Source organism: Otolemur garnettii, unplaced genomic scaffold (genome assembly GCF_000181295.1).
Source record: "Otolemur garnettii isolate 467f Iridium unplaced genomic scaffold, OtoGar3 scaffold00116, whole genome shotgun sequence".
NCBI classification, from domain to species: Eukaryota; Metazoa; Chordata; class Mammalia; order Primates; family Galagidae; genus Otolemur; species Otolemur garnettii.
In genome coordinates, this window is record NW_003852511.1 from 2,935,910 (window position 1) to 2,952,786 (window position 16,877).

A 16,877-nucleotide genomic window follows, 5' to 3' on the forward strand; every position below is an offset into this window, starting at 1 on the left:
TCTATTAAAATTGCTTTCTTAGGATTTCTACACTGTGAGATCAACTTTATGTCCTGATCTGAACTATTTTACAGTAGTTTGCCCTTATCTGCCTAAGATATATTCCAAGACCTTCAGTGATTGCCTGAAGCCTCAGATAGCACCCACCCTAGACCTACTGTGTATTTCAGCCTGATAACTGAGATGGCTGCCAAGTGACTAGCGAGTGGGTAATATATACACTGAGTGCTCTGAACAAAGGAATGATCACATCCTGGGTTGGAGAGAGGGAGCAGGACTGTTCTACTCAGCATTCATTGTGCTACTCAGAATGTTGTGTGATTTACATGTAGAAATTGTTTGCTTCTGGAGTTTTCCATCTAATATTTTGGACTGTGATTGGCCACAGGTAACTGATAGCAAGCAAAGCGAAGCCATAGATAAGGGAAATGACAGTAGGCACAGCACATCTGCTTCCAATCGTATGTGGGCTTCCCAGTACCAACAAATTCTATAACACCAACGGGGTATCCTACAACTCAATTCAATTCTGCCATGAACTACCTGGAATCAGAGTCCGTACGTATAAGGCAGCATTTTTCAACCATTTTTATCTCATAGCACACTTGAACCTACAGTTAAACTTCCGAGCCACACTTACATTATGTTGATATAAAAAAAAAAAAAAGAGTAAAAAAGAATATGCTTACTGAGTTTTGAACTTCTTTTCAAAATAATTTAATTGCTGATCATTGAAAATTTTTGTAGCTTACCTAAGATCCCCTCACAGCCCACCAGTGTGCCATGGCACACCAGTTGAAAATCACCTCTGTGAAGGCTGAGTCTCTCGAGACTGTCCTCACTTCAGAGACCAGTCATAAGTAGCAGATCCTGGGTTACCCACATTTCCATCTGATTTGATTACAAAGTCAAGAACTCCCATGACTCCTCCTCAGTTTAATAATTTGCTAGGATTGCTCCCAGAACTCAGGAGGACACTCTACTCATCAGAGATGCAGAGGTATGGGGAGGGGTGCTCAGACACCCTCCCAGCACCTCTGTCCCAGAAGCTCCCTAATCCTGCTATTTAGCAGTTTCATGAAGGTTCCACTGCCTGGGCATCATTTATTGAATCATTGACCATTAGTGAGTGAACTCAATCCCTAGCCCCACTCTCCTCATTGAAGGGTGGGAGTGGGGATGGAAGTGCCAACCTTCCAATCATGGTTGGTTCCTCTGACCACCAGCTCTCACCCTGAAGCTATCTGGGGACCCTTCAAGAGTCACCTCCTTTGCATAAACTCAGGACTGGAAGGGGCTTGTTGCAAATAACGACTCTCATCTCACCTCCATCATTCAGGAAATTCTAAGGGTTTTAGAAGTCCTATGCCATGAACCAGAGATAAAGACCAACTATATATTTCTTTCTTTTCCCTTTTTTTTGGAGACAGAGTCTCACTTTGTCACCTTTGGTAGAGTGTCATGGCATCACAGCTCACAGCAGCCTCAAACTCTTGGGCTCAAGTGATCCTCTTACCTCAGCCTGCTGAGGGACCATAGGTGCCTACCACAATGCCTGGCTATTTTTAGAGACAAGGTCTCACTCTGGCTCAGGCTGGTCTCAAACTCTTGAGCTCAAGGGATCCACATGCCTTGCCTCCCAGAGTACTGGGATTACAGGTATGTGAGCCACTGCATCTGGCCTTCAAATATATATTTCTGATTATCAACCTGGTATTTGCCAAAATGTATGTTAAGATACAGAATTCATATTGATCTATAAAACTTCCAGGGCTCTGGGGAAGTTGGCATCTTAAAGATGGGGATACCTGGGAGTACTCATTCATTGTGCACCAGACACCAAGGTCCCTGCTTGAGAATCTCAAGGGAGAGACAGATAACAAAGAAGAAACCATCCAGACAATGAAAAGCCGCAGAAGGATAACCAGGGGATGGTAACACGACCACACGAAACTGCTGTCTGTGCAGTGGGCCCACTAGGTCTCTAAAACACACTAGGTCTCTAAAACACACTAGGTCTCTAAAACACACATCTTTTACCAGCACGGTCTGGGTAATAAGTGATCACTGATGCAATGGCTCAGGATGAATTAGCTGGAAATGTGTCATGTAGCACCAGGATCTACTGGCCTTCACCCACAAGGGTGGAAGTTGCCCCTCCAAGCACACATTATGCCTGGTACCCTTGGCCCCACTTTGCTTGCTGGGAACTAGGTCTGCTATGGAGTGGCTTGTTCTCCACATTCTTATAGAAGGAAGCCCGGTGAGACTCAGCACACCACCAGCTCAGCGATTTCCGAATCCCCAGCAGCCTGCCAGCGGGAATCCAGGTGCCAGGGACTGTTAATTTGTTGTTTTTTCCATCAGGTCCCTTCTCAGCAGAGAGCTCAAAGACAATTATCTTGCTTCAGCTCCCAGCCTGACAGGTAGGCAGGGCCCCCCTGGGCCGCAACGAAGGACTGCAGTACATTCCTGCTCGCTTGTTCTGTAACATTTTGCCAATTCCTTTGTACACACCTACAGTGTCTGTTAAATATTGTATGTGAAGGTAACCGTTCAGAGAGATTTTCTATTCCTTCTCTATAATTTCCTTTTTATACTGCCTTCTGCCTTCTTTTCTCTCTTGCTTTCTCCAAAAGCACGTAATCAACTCTTTATTTTTAAAGCGCTAAACAGGACGCGTGTGGGTTATCCAGTTCTCTGTTGTTCCCCCCTGCCCCTGCCTTGCTGACCTACTCCTGTTGGCCATGGACTTCTTCCCCAGAAATTCCTCCCCGGGGAGGTTCACTTGAGGCCAGGAGTTTAAGATCAGCTTGGGCAACATAGCATGACCCCCTCTCTAAAATAAAATTAAAAAATAAAAATAAAAATGATTAGTCAGGTGTGGTGGCACACACCCATAGTCCCAGCTATTTGGGAGGCTGATGCAGGAGGATCATTTGAGCACAGGAGTTTGAGGCTACAGAGTGAAAGAGTAAAAATGGATTCATTGCATGATCTTTTTGTATATTTGGTTTAACAACCAATATGGGAAAGGGCAATTTAAAGCTATTAACATGGAATATATGAGGTTATCTGTGGATTACAGATGAAATGATTTATTTCTCACCCACTCTTTCCTTCTCAGAAGTGTGTCTTCCTAGATCCTTATTTGTGAGACTTTCTTTCTGGATCTTCCAGGCTGGAGCTGATTCTAAGAGAGTGATATGTGCATGTAGGTGGGCGAGTTATGGAGCCAATCTGCCCAGAGCCACGATGGATTTTTCTTTCTAAGTTCTTTTAACTCTAGGCAAAATGAACTGGATCTGAATTCTTGATAACAAGATTAAGATCCGAAGGACATTTTAAATTCCCCAAAGCACCAATGAAGGGGACTCATCTTCTCCAAATGATAGCCTAAAATCTCCCTTTGGCTTTCTTAGTCAGGCCATTGTCGTGGGATGATGTAAGAGTAGCAAGATAAAGTAAAGATCCTCAGCAGTGTTTGACTGATCTGAAGCCAGTAGCAAGTCTCAGAAGGAATCAGGTTTTTGTTGTGGTGTGAGAAGAGTAGAATGGATCCTTGTCTGGGAGGAAAAAATCACAAATTTAAAATTTACTTTTCTTCCTCGAGAAGGTACAAAGACCTCAGGATTTTATGGTTGGAAGAATGATTGAATGCTTTGCTATATCAAAATATGATAGACCCATTCACTACTGAAATATTCTTTATTGTTTTATTTGTCCAATGCATTTTAAGTGGTTAGAACATGGTTTCTCGACCCTGGTTTAACTTACCATTGCTTGCTAGGTCATATATGCTTTTTTCTCTTTTTTTCTGAGATCTATTTTTAATTTTAATATGAAAATGAATGATCAACATTGTTCAACATTTAATTTTTGAAGATACTCTGAAATAATTGATAGGTATGCCTCCACTGCTATGAAACTCAAGAGTATTATTAAAAAGAAGTTGCCCCTCTTTCTTAACAGTAAATTTAGGCTCCTATAGAATCTTTCAGGATTTCTGCTTTGAGATCATGTGGTGTGGTTGTGCAGAAGTTGCAAGTTTCAGTCAAAAATTCAAAAGCAGGTCTCCATTTTCACTGCCATCAACAAAACAGATATGTCCATGGTTGACAGAAGGACATAACCATCATACTTTAACCCCAGGTTGTTCTGCAACTGAGTGAGGCCAGATGACGTGACTTACAGGTAGAGGTCATCCTGGGGTAGGCGGGATCTATACTTTCCCCACAGCTTGTCCCAGCCACTGGTTCCTGACACACACAAGAGTAACAAGAATCTTAGCATTGGCACCTAAGAGACCATAGAAGAATTTCAAGGTAGCTGGGACCTTTTTCACATAATGCAGCATCTGAATCATATGAGTAAATTTCTACTTTTGAAGCTCTTTTTTCTCCATTGGTCTATTTTGATATTCTGATGATGTCTACCTTGCCAAACAAACTTTATGTTCTTCTGATGTGATGTCTTGGCTACAAGCTCTTTGTACTTGGCAATTTGTTCAGCACGTGGCTCAACAACGTCATTGGTGATAAGAACCCCTGGGTATTGAGCCTGGACTTTGGAGAGAATTTAGAGATCAATTTCATCTGCACCTCCACCTATGCTTTACTGGGGTCCTTAAACTTTTTAAACAGGGGGCAAATTCACTGTCCCTCAGACCATTGGAAAGCTGGACTGTGGGCCCTGGGATGAGTTGGATGCTAAGCAGGATAGGCAGCTGTGGCAAAAACACCGGCAGGCTGGATAAATGTCCTAGGCGGGTTGCATGTGGCCCACCAGCTGTAGTTTGAGGACGCCTGAATCTTAATTTCTTATTTTGTGTCTCTAATCCTTTCTGTTATTCCTGGCAGCTTCTTATCCATGAATTCCTGTACACACTGGTGTTCCGTGGAATTGTTGAGAACCTTAGGAAAGATTCGATGTATCTGCCATGGCCAGAAAACAGGCTCCTTGTGGAAGACGCCATATTGGTTTCCAGCAGAAGTTAGGGAGGAAGCAAGCCACATGTGCTTTTCTTCACAGTGCTTACTTAACTCTCTACTAATAATCCCCCTGCTAAAGAAAAGAAAAGAAGGGTTGAAATGATTCTTACTATCAACTCAGTTAATAAGAATGTGGTAGAATTAACGGTGTTCTGCCGATCAAGTCCAGGTAAGGTAGCTGGATAAAAAACAGGATGCCCAGTTAGATTTCAAGTTCAGGTAGATGATGAAACACTTTTAACATATAATTGTATCCCCAGTACTGCAAGGGACATATTTGTACCAAAACTTTTTTTTCTTGTTTATCTGAAATTTAAATTTAACTGGTGTCCTGTATATTTTATTTGTTAACTCCGGAAAGCTAATTCCAGGACCATATTTAGTAAGCTATACATTAGATCCAGAGGAGACTTTTCATTGCAGTTTACATGGTTTTATTTCAGCCAGAGAGGTAAGAGCATCTCATGAAGGACACAGACAGTCTGATAAGGTAAAAGGCCCAGGTGCTGGGAGCCTGAGGGCACCTGCTGACTTGGTTTGTTTACTGGTTGTCTTTAAGCAAGACCCTCCCTGCAAGTTAGAGATCTGTACTGTTTTGGGGCTGTGCTCTAGGGGCCTAGGTTTCCATGCTGCCATGCTCTCCAGGGCCCCCTGCAGAGAGAAAGGTGAGGAGGAAGGGCTGAGCTTCAGGCCCCAACTCTACTTCCCCTTGAGAAGCTATGCTGTAGGCTCTCCTGTTGGCATGCAGTATTGCTTAGATGTGATGTTTGGGAGGCTTAAATGAAAAAGCAGAAAACTGAAAACCATCTGTGTAGACATTCCCAAGGATTCCCCCAGTTCTAAGTGTTACAGTAGTCTTTAAGAGACACTGCAGGAAAGAGGGGGGGAGGGAGAGAGGCGAGGCTCAGTGGTCTGCGAAACTCTGAAAACGAAGCATGCACTAACTTTGACCATGGCATCTGCCAAGGAAACCATTTGCTTCTCTTCCCCATGAGCTTTACTCTCCTCCTGTGAGTATGATAGTCTGTGTTTCCCTTCCACATGGGAAAATATTCTGTCGAAAGAAAGGGTTCCAGGAATGCTAATGAAATGTTATGGCTAACAGACTTGGGAGTAGAAGATGAACAGAGAGAAGAGAATTTACAGACATCAGGGTGGAGCTTAGCTCGAGACTGAGGCCATTCCCTAGACAGCTATTCAGATCCCAGGTTCCTGCTCACTTTGCTATATCAAAGTGCGACAGACTCATTCGGTACCAAAATTCTCTCTCTTATTTTATTCATTCAATTCATTTCCAGGAGCTAGAACTTTATTTCTCAACCCTGTGTGCACATTACAACTTCCTGGGAAGATTTTAAATAATACTGATGCCAAAGCTCTGTTCCCAGGTTTGAGTTAGGATCAAGGCATTGGCGTTTCTCGAAGTTTCCATTGCATTTCAGCATGCAGCTGAAGCTGAGCGCCCCTTAACATGTGTACAGAGCAATCCTGGGTGCTGAGAGAAACTGTCACCTGCTCACGGTGCTTTTGTCTGTGCCTCTTCCTTTTGGGTGGGGATGCAGGGGCTCAGCTCTAAGGCTGATGGCAACAGTGTGGAGTCAGCTCCATTCTCTCCCCACATTAGTGTCACCCTCTTATATTGTCCTATTTGCTCCCCTGACTCTCCCTTCTACACATAGACATGCCGTCTTTATAGCAATCACTCTTCATGCCACCTCCACCTTTGGTCACTGCCAAGTTCCCTGCTCCCTCTCACACCAAAGTTCTTGAAGAGTTTTGTATACTTGAGGATTATGTGTCTTTACTTCCTGGTGCCCTTTTTCATTTTTGTTATGATTTATTCTGTACTTAGAAAAGATTAGCTGCAACATGTATTTTTTATGAAGACTTTTAATGAAAATGATGTCTGTGATCCGGCCCCCAAATTTAAGATTATCATGTTATGAGAACCACGTTGGCTTCCTATTCACTTTATTTTATTTGGTAATGAATTTTAAAGACACTGAGAGATGGTCTACAGCATCTGTGCAAGGTAAAAGACATGAAGAATAACAAGAAAGTGAGCACCTGTACACGCTCCACACTGGGTGGCGTGTTGCCAGTCATGGCTCCTCTCCATGTTGCCTCAATCCACCTGCTTCCCCCTTCCAGACAAATACTCTGATAAATCTCATGTTGAACATTCACCTGCCTTATATATCATGAGAATTTACCACAGATGCATCCTTCAGCAATGTTTAGATTGGCCTGTTCTTGTACTTTATTCAAACTTCTCTTTGTCTCCAACCAGGCTTTTGTTCCAACCAGCAACCTGCCAAATCCAAGATTGACAGTCTCTAGTCTTACTCCATCAGCTTCCCAGCTCCATGAGACACCACTGATTTCTCTCTCCTTCTTGACAATGTAGGATGGTGCATTGTCTAGTCTTCTACCCACTTCATACGAGGTCCTTTCTACTTAGTTCACTTTATAGGATGTTTCTCTTCATTCATATTTTACATATTAGAATACCCAGAACTCAGTCCTTGCACCCCTTACCTGTCTAAACACACTTTCCAGGTGACTTAATTAGTCCAGTGATAGTAAGGGCTATCGAGTTGCTGATGTGTAGACTCTCCAAATCTATTCTGTTCCCAGGCTTGAGTTGGTATATCCAATAGTTTCTTTGATGTCTTCACTTAGATCCCTAAAATCAACTTTCATATTTGTATGTGAAAAATATAATTCTTTGTTTTCCTTACCAAACTGCTTCTCTCCAAGCTTTTCCCATTTGCACTAAATGGCAATTGCATCTTGCCAGTTACTTGGGCCAAAATTCAAAATTCTTGGAGTCATTCTCAAGTCCTTTTTTTTTCTCCTCCAACAGCACAGCCAACCCATGGCAAATCCTGTGAGCTCTATTTTTGGAAGCCATCCTGGATCCGCCCACTTCCTTCTTCCTTTGCCACTGTCACCTTCATGAGATCCTGCTTGTGTGTCCCCTGGATCCCTCAAGAGCAGCCCGTCTGGCCTTTCTCCTTCCATCCCACTTTCCCTCTGCCCATTCCCACTGCAATAATTCTCTACACCCCTGCCAGAATGTTCCTTTGAAACATTAATTGGACATTGGCGCTATCCTTCTCCAAGTCCTACTTTCCAGCACACTAAACTCCAGATCCAAGGCCCTACGTGACACAGCTCCCGGCTTCCTGTCCACCCCCACTCCCTCCCTCCTTTTCTTTCTCACTCCACCCTCAGCACTCCAGCTTCTGTTCTTCAAATGCTGAGCAATCCCCACCCCAGAGCCTTTGTATGTATTATTGCTTCTGCCCCCAACGATGCCGATTCCACTGGCTCCTTCTGGTTTCTGCTCAAGTATCTCCTTCCCAGAGAGCTCTCTCCTGCCCCACCCGCCATCTGTAGTAGCACACCCAGTGGCAGCAAGCTAGCTCCATTGTTCACTGCTGTATTCTAGGCTCCAACAGCAGAACTGGGTGCTCCATAAATATTAGTGGAATGAAAATGATATGTTTCTGCTGTCCCCGTCTTACAATGGAATTGGAGGGAATGAGTCATGGACTTGTTCCATGAGGGATTTTATTTCAAAGTACCAAATTAAAGGCAATTTGCATAGAAAGGGGGAATGTATCACAGAATGTAGAAATATATCCTCGAAACTAAAGATAAAAATGCCAATGAATCTCAAAAGAGAGAGAAAAATTGAGTCTAGGAACAGGAGAGCTGTCCACATCCTCTCGTCTCTCATGTCTGCTCTTGTCTCTGTATCTGCCCTACTTGTTCTGTCCCTATTAACTAATTCTTCCTGTTCTGTAGTTTGGCAGAAGGATGTTCAGCTTACAGAGAGAGTTTGTGGCTGGGAAAACAGTGCCATTGTCCTGGAAAGCTGACCTGGGGTCCATCCCAGTTATTCCTCCTGGGAGGAGCTTATGAGGACCGAGGTAGACATTTTAAAAAGATGTTCACAGCCTGTCTAAACTACAATCACAAGAACCACAATTTACAATTGCAAGACTTGGGTTCCTTCACTTCTGTTATGCTGTCGGGCGTCTGTTGTCTCTGCACTCAAAAGTCAAGGACTCCACGTTGAAAGGAAGTTTCCTCACTGCCCACCTCTGTGGCTGTCACTGTGATTTGGCTTATGTTACTATGAAATATAGAAAGGAGAAAGTCTAAAAACTGAGAAGTCTTGACTGACGTCAGGATAGGGAGCCATTTTTCTTTTCTTTTTATAAAAATGCTCCACAGCAGCAAATCTTAAATCCCATTATAGTGATAAGAAATTTGAATGTCTCTTCAAACTCAAGGTTTTAATAAACACTAAAAGAGCCTCTGCATCTAAAAGTCCTATTTAATCACTTGTGCTTCCCAATGCTATCTATAAAACTGAAAGCAGTAAGACGGGTGAATCATAATCTAATTTGCAATTCCAAACAAATGACTTGAGTAAGAAAAAAGAATCTCATAAAAGTCTGTTCAGAGTTTAAATATCTATCCAAAGTGTTTAAATTCGCAAAATATGTTTCATCACTCTTGGGCACGTTCATATTATTTGTGTGAATACTATCAAATTTATGAATAAATACCACTCTCAGCATACAGACTACTGTTAAATAGTAGATAAGGTGGGTTGTCCCCTAAAGTGGAAAGTTATCAGTCAGTGGATTATTTGCCCTTTTTGTCTGCTGGTTCTAATTGGCCAGTTGTATCCTGTGCTGCTTGTTGCCTTGCCTCCAGTTTTTCGCCCAGAGTTGGAGATTTAATGGATAAAAGGTTGGGTTAATGCCAACTGCTCTTCTTTTAGAACTTCTGCCCCACCTGAATTGTTGGATGAAGTAACATTTTCCTGTAAGTTTGGGTCTTTTTTCTGCAGCTGTAGGCATCCAACTCAGTATTACCAAGGTGACCAAGAGCTCTTGACTCAAGCCTATATGTGGAAGTCACTTTGCAACTCCAATCAAGAATGGGAGAGGCTCTTCCCCCCTTTCTACCATGAGCCCATTGGGAAATGCCAAATCTACCATATTTGCCGTCTAGAATCTACATTTTTTGCCTAGATTTTTGAAGGAAAAAATAAGGTCGTGCGTTATACATGGGTGGTATTGCTTGTTACTGGTACATAAAATTTTGTGTACGTTCTATCTATCCTGGTGTTTTGTAATTATTTGTTACCTGAAATTTCTTAGACCACAATATGTTAAAAAATAAATGCTAAAATCCCTTTACAATATTAAAAACCAGTACATAAATGTGAACAAGTAAAAATTTGGACTGAAAAATTAAAAGATTTCTTTTTCCCTGAAAGTTTGAGCCAAAAATGTGGTACACACTGTGCACAGAAGTGCATTGCACATGGGGTAATTTTCTTAACTTTTAAGCACACATATTTAGATATGTTCTTTCAATAGGTGAGTGAATCGTTATTCACATCCCGTGTATGAATAAGAATCATGGCAATCTAACGTATCCTTCTTCCTACCGCCACTTTTATGGGCTCATCTGGGATTTTAACACCAGGTTGAGGTTGGTTTGCTTTAACTCAGCTCTGCCTTTTCTTTGTTACTGCTTGTATTCCACCATCTCCCTTTCTTTAAACATTCATTTGACTGGAGTATGTTTTCCAGTAACTTTTCAGACAGATGTTTTGGTTAGCAAACTTTATTCTTTCCATGTGTGATATCATCTTTATTTCAGCCTCACTCTTGAATAATGATGTAGCTGGGTATAGAATTGTAGGCTTCAAATCTGTCTCCGCAGATCCTTGAATTGATTTTTCCTGTCATGCAGTGAGGCCTATGAGAATCTCGCTGCCGTTCTGCTGCAGGTGTGACGTGGCACGGCCAGTTGCCTCCCAGCACCTAGTCTGTGCTTACTTTTGCTCATCACCCAGACTTTCTTTTGAGAATCCACTTCTCCCCTTTTACTCCATATATTTAGAAGAAAGATGAATATCATCCTTGGGCCCATCCGTCATCCCAGATTCAGGGTCTTAGGCTGGATTAAGCCAATGGCTGCAGAGCATATCAGCAGAACCATTGGTTCACCCATGTGTCTTAAAGAACAGGACTGTGGGCCAGATGTGGTGGCTCAATCCTGTAATCTCAGCACTCTGAGAGGCCATGAAGGGTAGATTGCTTGAGTTTAGGAGTTCAAGACCAGCCTGAGCAAGAGTGAGACCCTGTCGCTACTAAAAATAGAGAAAAAAAAAACCTAGCTGAGCATAGTGGCACAGGCCTACCTATAGTCCCAACTGTTTGGGAGGCTGAGGCCAGAGGATCATTTGAGCCCAAGAATTTGAGGTTGCTGTAGGCTATGAGGTCACAGCACTCTTCCCAGGGCAACAAAGTGAGATTCTGTCCCAAAAAGTAAAAATAAAAAAAGAACAGTACTCTGACAATCACAGGATTCCTCATTAGAGTACTGAGACAAAAGCTTGCTCGATCTCCTTTTTTTTTTTGTAAACAAAGAAGGTTGTAGCTCTACCTGAGACTAGCAGTCAGTGTGTAGGTTGAATCTTGGGAGGCTGTGTGTTTCCAGAAAATCATCCATTCTTCTACATTCTCTAGTGTATGTGCACAGAGATCTATTAGTATTCACAAGTGATGTTCTGTATTTCTGTGATATCAGTTGTAATGTCTCCTTTTTCATTTCTGATTGAGTTTATGTGGGTCCTTTCTCTTCTGTTGTTGGTTAATCTGGAAAGAGGTCTATCAGTTTTGTTTAACGATTTTTGTTAATGATTTCAAAGACTCAACTCTTTGTTTCATTAATCCTTTGTATTGTTGTTGTTGTTTTCCAATTCATTTAGTTTTACGTTGATCTTCTTTATTTCTTTTCTTCTGCTGGCCTTGGGTTTAGTTTGTTATTCCTTTTCTGTTAATAGTTCCTTGAGATGTGACATTAGTTTGCTAATTTGTGCCCCTTTCTGTTTTTTAGATATGACATTGAAGGCTGAGGACCACTTTTGCTGTGTCCAGGGGATTTTGATAGCTTGTGTCCCCTTTGTCATTCAGTTCAAAGAACTTTTTGGTTTCATTCTTGACCCAATAACTGATCATCAACAGGTTGTTTAATTTCCATGACTTTGTATGGGTCTGAGTGTTTCTCTTGTGATTCATTTCTAGTTCTGTTCCACTGTGTTCTGAGAAGGCACATGCTATGTGCCTGTGGCTCTTCCTCTGTTCAACTCCCATGCCAAGGAGGTGTGCTCACCCTCCAGTCACAGGGCATGACCTAGAGGGGTCATCTGTTCTCTCCAGGCCCAGCAGGGTCGATGCAAAGGCTACTGCTGAGAGACCAGGTCCCAAGCAGAGCAGGTTGCTACTATCCTGCTGTCTTCACTTCTTCCCAGCAGTGTGAATTGTATTGGGACCCCCTTGCTTAATCTCCAAGATGCTGGGTGTTGCTTGTAAGAACCAGCCACACACTCTTTGGCTGAGTTAGTTGATGCTTGTAATGAGCTATAGCTGTGTTTTCCCTGTTGGTGATTGATGCTTGCAGGAAAGAGCCAACTGTAATAAGTTCTAGTCCCTCAGGAGGAGCACTTGAATGCTCTAGGCTTTAGGAGACGTCCTTGCAGTTCCCAAAAGGTTGCTCCCACCACAGCAGAGGTGGGTGGAAGAATGAGTCTGGGGGTCGTGGTAGGTTGGGTGAGACTGGAAAGCTTTGCAAACTCTGAGCAGGGCTCCAAGGTCATTTTCCTGGTCACTATAGGAAACTGTTGGAGAGAGGGTCAAGGCAGGCTCTCCGAACCAGGATGACTGCTTGTGAAGAAGGGGTCATAATCTCCTGCCTGACAAATTTGAAAAGTTAGACGACATGGACTAATTCTTTGAAAGACACAATTTGCCAAAACTTATGCCAGAAGAGATAGATGATCCCTTCTTAGCTGTGTGTTGGAGGTGGGGTAAAGGGTGGCTTCCAAACAGTTGGTGTGTTCATGTCCCTTCTTCCTGTACAGAAATTTGTCAGTCCTATACAGAAGCACCTCTTGGAGCACTCTCCACCTCTCTGCTCCCAGATAGCCCAAGGTGAAGGCTGCTGAGGCCACACCTTAGGACAAGCAGAGCAGGATGGGTCCAGGGTTCTCAGGGGCTGGCCTCATCCTCTCTGCATGCACAGCTGCTGAGCTTGTGAGGACTTCTCGGGCTGCTCTTACACTTGGGCACTTTGGGTAGTTCCTCTCCAGTCTTATCCCACCTTCTTGCTAGCTTTTAATAACTGCTCATCATTTCTGGTTTATTCACAGCACACTTGCTTTGTCCCATTCCTCGGAATGCTTTTCGTTTTCTTTTTATATATCTCTTTTGTAAGTTCAAAGAATTTCAGATAGCAGAGGTGGTGTGGATATCTCAGCCTGCCATTTTTATCCAATCTTAGAACCTATTTTTTTTTAAACTTTATTTTTTTACTCTAGCAGAACATTTAGGATAACTTAGCAAAATAACTATACCATAACATTTAACATACATTTTAAGGGGTACACTGATTCTTCATAATAAAAGTTACATTTTGGCATAGCAATTCAATTTCCTTTAACTCATTTTCACAAAGTACTTTGAACTTTGTCTTTCAGTCTCTGCTTTACAAGGTAAACACACACACAGGCACAGAGAGAGAGAGGAAAGAAAAGAGAGATTTGGTGTTTGCATGATACAGTGGAAAAAATTTCCTAAGAGACCCATGAGCCATAAGCTAAATGGCTGCCCCCACCCCCTTCCGTGTTAAGAAAACGAAAGAAGGCATTGCTCAATTCTCATACAAGGAAAGGGATCGAGTTAAAATTATTCCATTTTTTTTCCTTTCTCAGGCTATCAGCAGAATGATGTTTGGCTAATTGCCATCATTAACAGTATGAGCATTAGAATCACATCAGATAGAACACTGAAACAATGAAATTTGTCAGAAAATGCATTTATGCCTGGAGGGGAGGGATGATGCCACACGTGTCTGTCCTAATGGTGGCTGGATAGAGAGCACATTGCCTTCCAATTTTACCGTTCAAACCACACTTAGAAGACGCAGCCACTCCAGATCATTTGATCTGCTCCCCAGTGCTCTGAGCCAAGGGCAGAGAATTTTGACATCTGTGAGTCCCCCCTGCCCCTCTCACATTCTACCCTGTGCCTCTGGCCATAGCAGGGGCTTTCTGTTCTCAAATGACCTTTCTGTTTCAATGACTGATGAAGTAAACATTAAAAAGAAAAAAAACCCAGATCGCATCCATGCACCAAATTTCAGCGAACTCTCGAGGCGAACAGTATATTTGTTGCCCTGCTGAAATCACTTTTTATTGCGTGTACTAGACTAAGGCACGTAGTATCTGGCAGGGTTTGATAAATTTCAACTGGAAGGTTCAATGACACCACATAGTCTGGAACAGGGGGATGGGAAAAGGGGAAAAGGTCACCTAAGTGCACCTTGGAAAAGAAGCACCAGTCGTGTTTAATGGAAGCCATCTAGAAATTGTTTCCAAGTAAATCTCTCTTCACTGCCTTTTCACGTAAATGCATGGGCTGCCCAACTGCACTTACTTATGGCCAAGACTCGACTTTTGCTAAGAAAACAGGCAGCCACCTGTCTGGGTACAGAACTCTAGCAGTCACTGAAGTGCTTTTCAAGCAAGGATTGAGAACTCTGTACCTAGGAGGCACAGTGTGGGATATCATTTGGGGCTGAGTTGTCCACTAAATTCAATTCTGCCTGTGTTTATAAAGTGCCTACCGTGTATCAGGCTCCATGTGCAACAATGAGGGTGGGTCAATGAACACAACAGATGAAATCTTTGCTGCTGTAAGGTTTATATGTTGGTAGCTAACCAAAATTAATAAGAAAAATATTATGTGGTATGTCAGATGGGGGTGATTGCTGCAGAGAAAAGAGGTCAAAGAAGGGGGACAGGAGTACTGAGGGGTCTCACCACCTAGCGAGGTGAGAGGGTATACACTGAGGGGGTGAGTATGGCTGCAGACTGGTAAACTGAGTATAAGGAGCGTAGACAGCACGGGCAGAGGAGCAGAAGGCTTTGGGGGCTATAGTAAGGTCTTTTTGGCTTATACTATGGCAGTGGTGGGAGCTACTGAAGAATTCTGAACATAGAAATAACATAATCTGACTTGCTTTCTGATAAGATTACACTGATGCTGAGGTAGGCAGAGACTTCAAGGGACACGGGCACAGTTAAAGCAGGGAGACTAATTATTGATAGTAGATTATTGTGGCTTGGACCAGGGTATGGAGTGGTATGAAGAGAAGCAGTGAGAAGGTAGAGCTGATGTCACCTTGTCACCTGCTGATGGTCGCAATGTCCGATGTGAGAGAAAGAGGGGATTCAAGAACGACTTCAAGGATTCTGGTCTGAGCCACTGAGAGGAAGAAATGGCTTCTAATGAGAGGGAAAGACTCTCATTAGAAGGGTAGATTCCAGAAGGGTGAGGAGGATAGATTTCATGGTGGGAGGGAAAGATGGGGATTTTGATTTTTGTTGTTCATCCTCACATAGAGATGCCCAGTGGAGAAGGCTGGGCTAGAGGTACCTAGGTTGAAATGTCAGATTGGTTAGAAAAGTTCTCTACCCCACACCCATTCGTTCAGAAAGAAAATGATGGTTTTTCCTTTTCTTAAGTTCTTAAATCTATATGCCGTCCACTACCTCAGTGACCTTCAGGCTTAGGGCTCAGCTTTTCCATGATTAAGAAGAGTCCACCTTACGTCAACATTGTCCATCCTCAGTGTTGGAAGTTCTTCATTTCCTGCACCCAGGATGAGCAGCTCATCAAGATCTTTCCAGGTGGTTCCCACATATGGAGCTCTAATGAGTTATTTGATTTGGACTAACAGTAACTACAAGCAGACAACTTTTCCTTTGTGGCTCTGAAAAGCAGGGAAGAAAGGATAACAGCAGAGACATATGGTGACATTTAATTGCAGACTTTTGCTAATGGAAATGTTGCCTTTACAGCTGAGGAAATAACATCCATTTTTTAGTGAGCTTATGAGAGTTAAATGAGACAATGTATGTGAACATGTCCTTTTAACTATCGCACAAACACAAAAAGCAACACACATCTCAAGACTTAACGTCTTTCAGTGACATTCCAAGGAATAAACAGACTGGATGGCAGTCTCAAAGCAATTTAGTTGCAGTGAAATTCCAGAGTCAATGTCTCCTGACTCTGAGTTTGATGGTTCTTCTCCAACTTACAATAAAGAATTTCCACTTCACAGCAATACTTGTCCTTCTAGTTAGGTCAAACATGAGTGCATGTTCCTGCATGTCAGGATGCAAATTACTAACTGTTCATCAGAATAAGGACTTCGCATAAGATTTGGTTGAAGTTGACTCAACTTGCCAAGTAGACAGCTGTGATATTAAGAGAAATGTATAAATAAAAATGTCAAATGAATGTTTTTGATTGGCACAGAAAGGTTTGAAGACATTTGGAAAGATGTTACAATGACACAGTGCTGCAAGTAACCATGTGGAATTCTTGTTAAATTGGAACAAGTGTTAAAACTTTGATTGGTTCAAACATCCTACACATCTTGACAATAATACCCAAAGCAATAGAAGCAATGAAAAATGAAGATATATTACACAGGAACATGTTAATAGTGTAGGAAGTATATATAGTACTAGGATAAGGTTATAAAAAGGATACTGTTATAGGAGTTCAAAAACTTGCTTCTTAAAGGAGATTCTCCTAAATAGTTGAGTGACTTGGGTCCCCTCTAGTATCCATCTGTGAAATAAAGAGTTGAATTGGATTTATAGATCTCGGACAGTCTATGGTGTTCTAGGGTCAATACCTATCAAGACTGTGCCCTTTTATTGCTTGATGGTGAGAAAATGTGAAGACAGAGTGTTGTAATGGTGATTTTATGTGCCAA

At 42.4% G+C, this 16,877-nt stretch overlaps 1 pseudogene; it reads right to left on the minus strand.

Moving 5' to 3' along the window:
* Positions 1-3,865: 3,865 nt before the first annotated feature.
* On the minus strand, positions 3,866-4,975 carry LOC100952860 (annotated as a pseudogene).
* Positions 4,976-16,877: the final 11,902 nt, after the last annotated feature.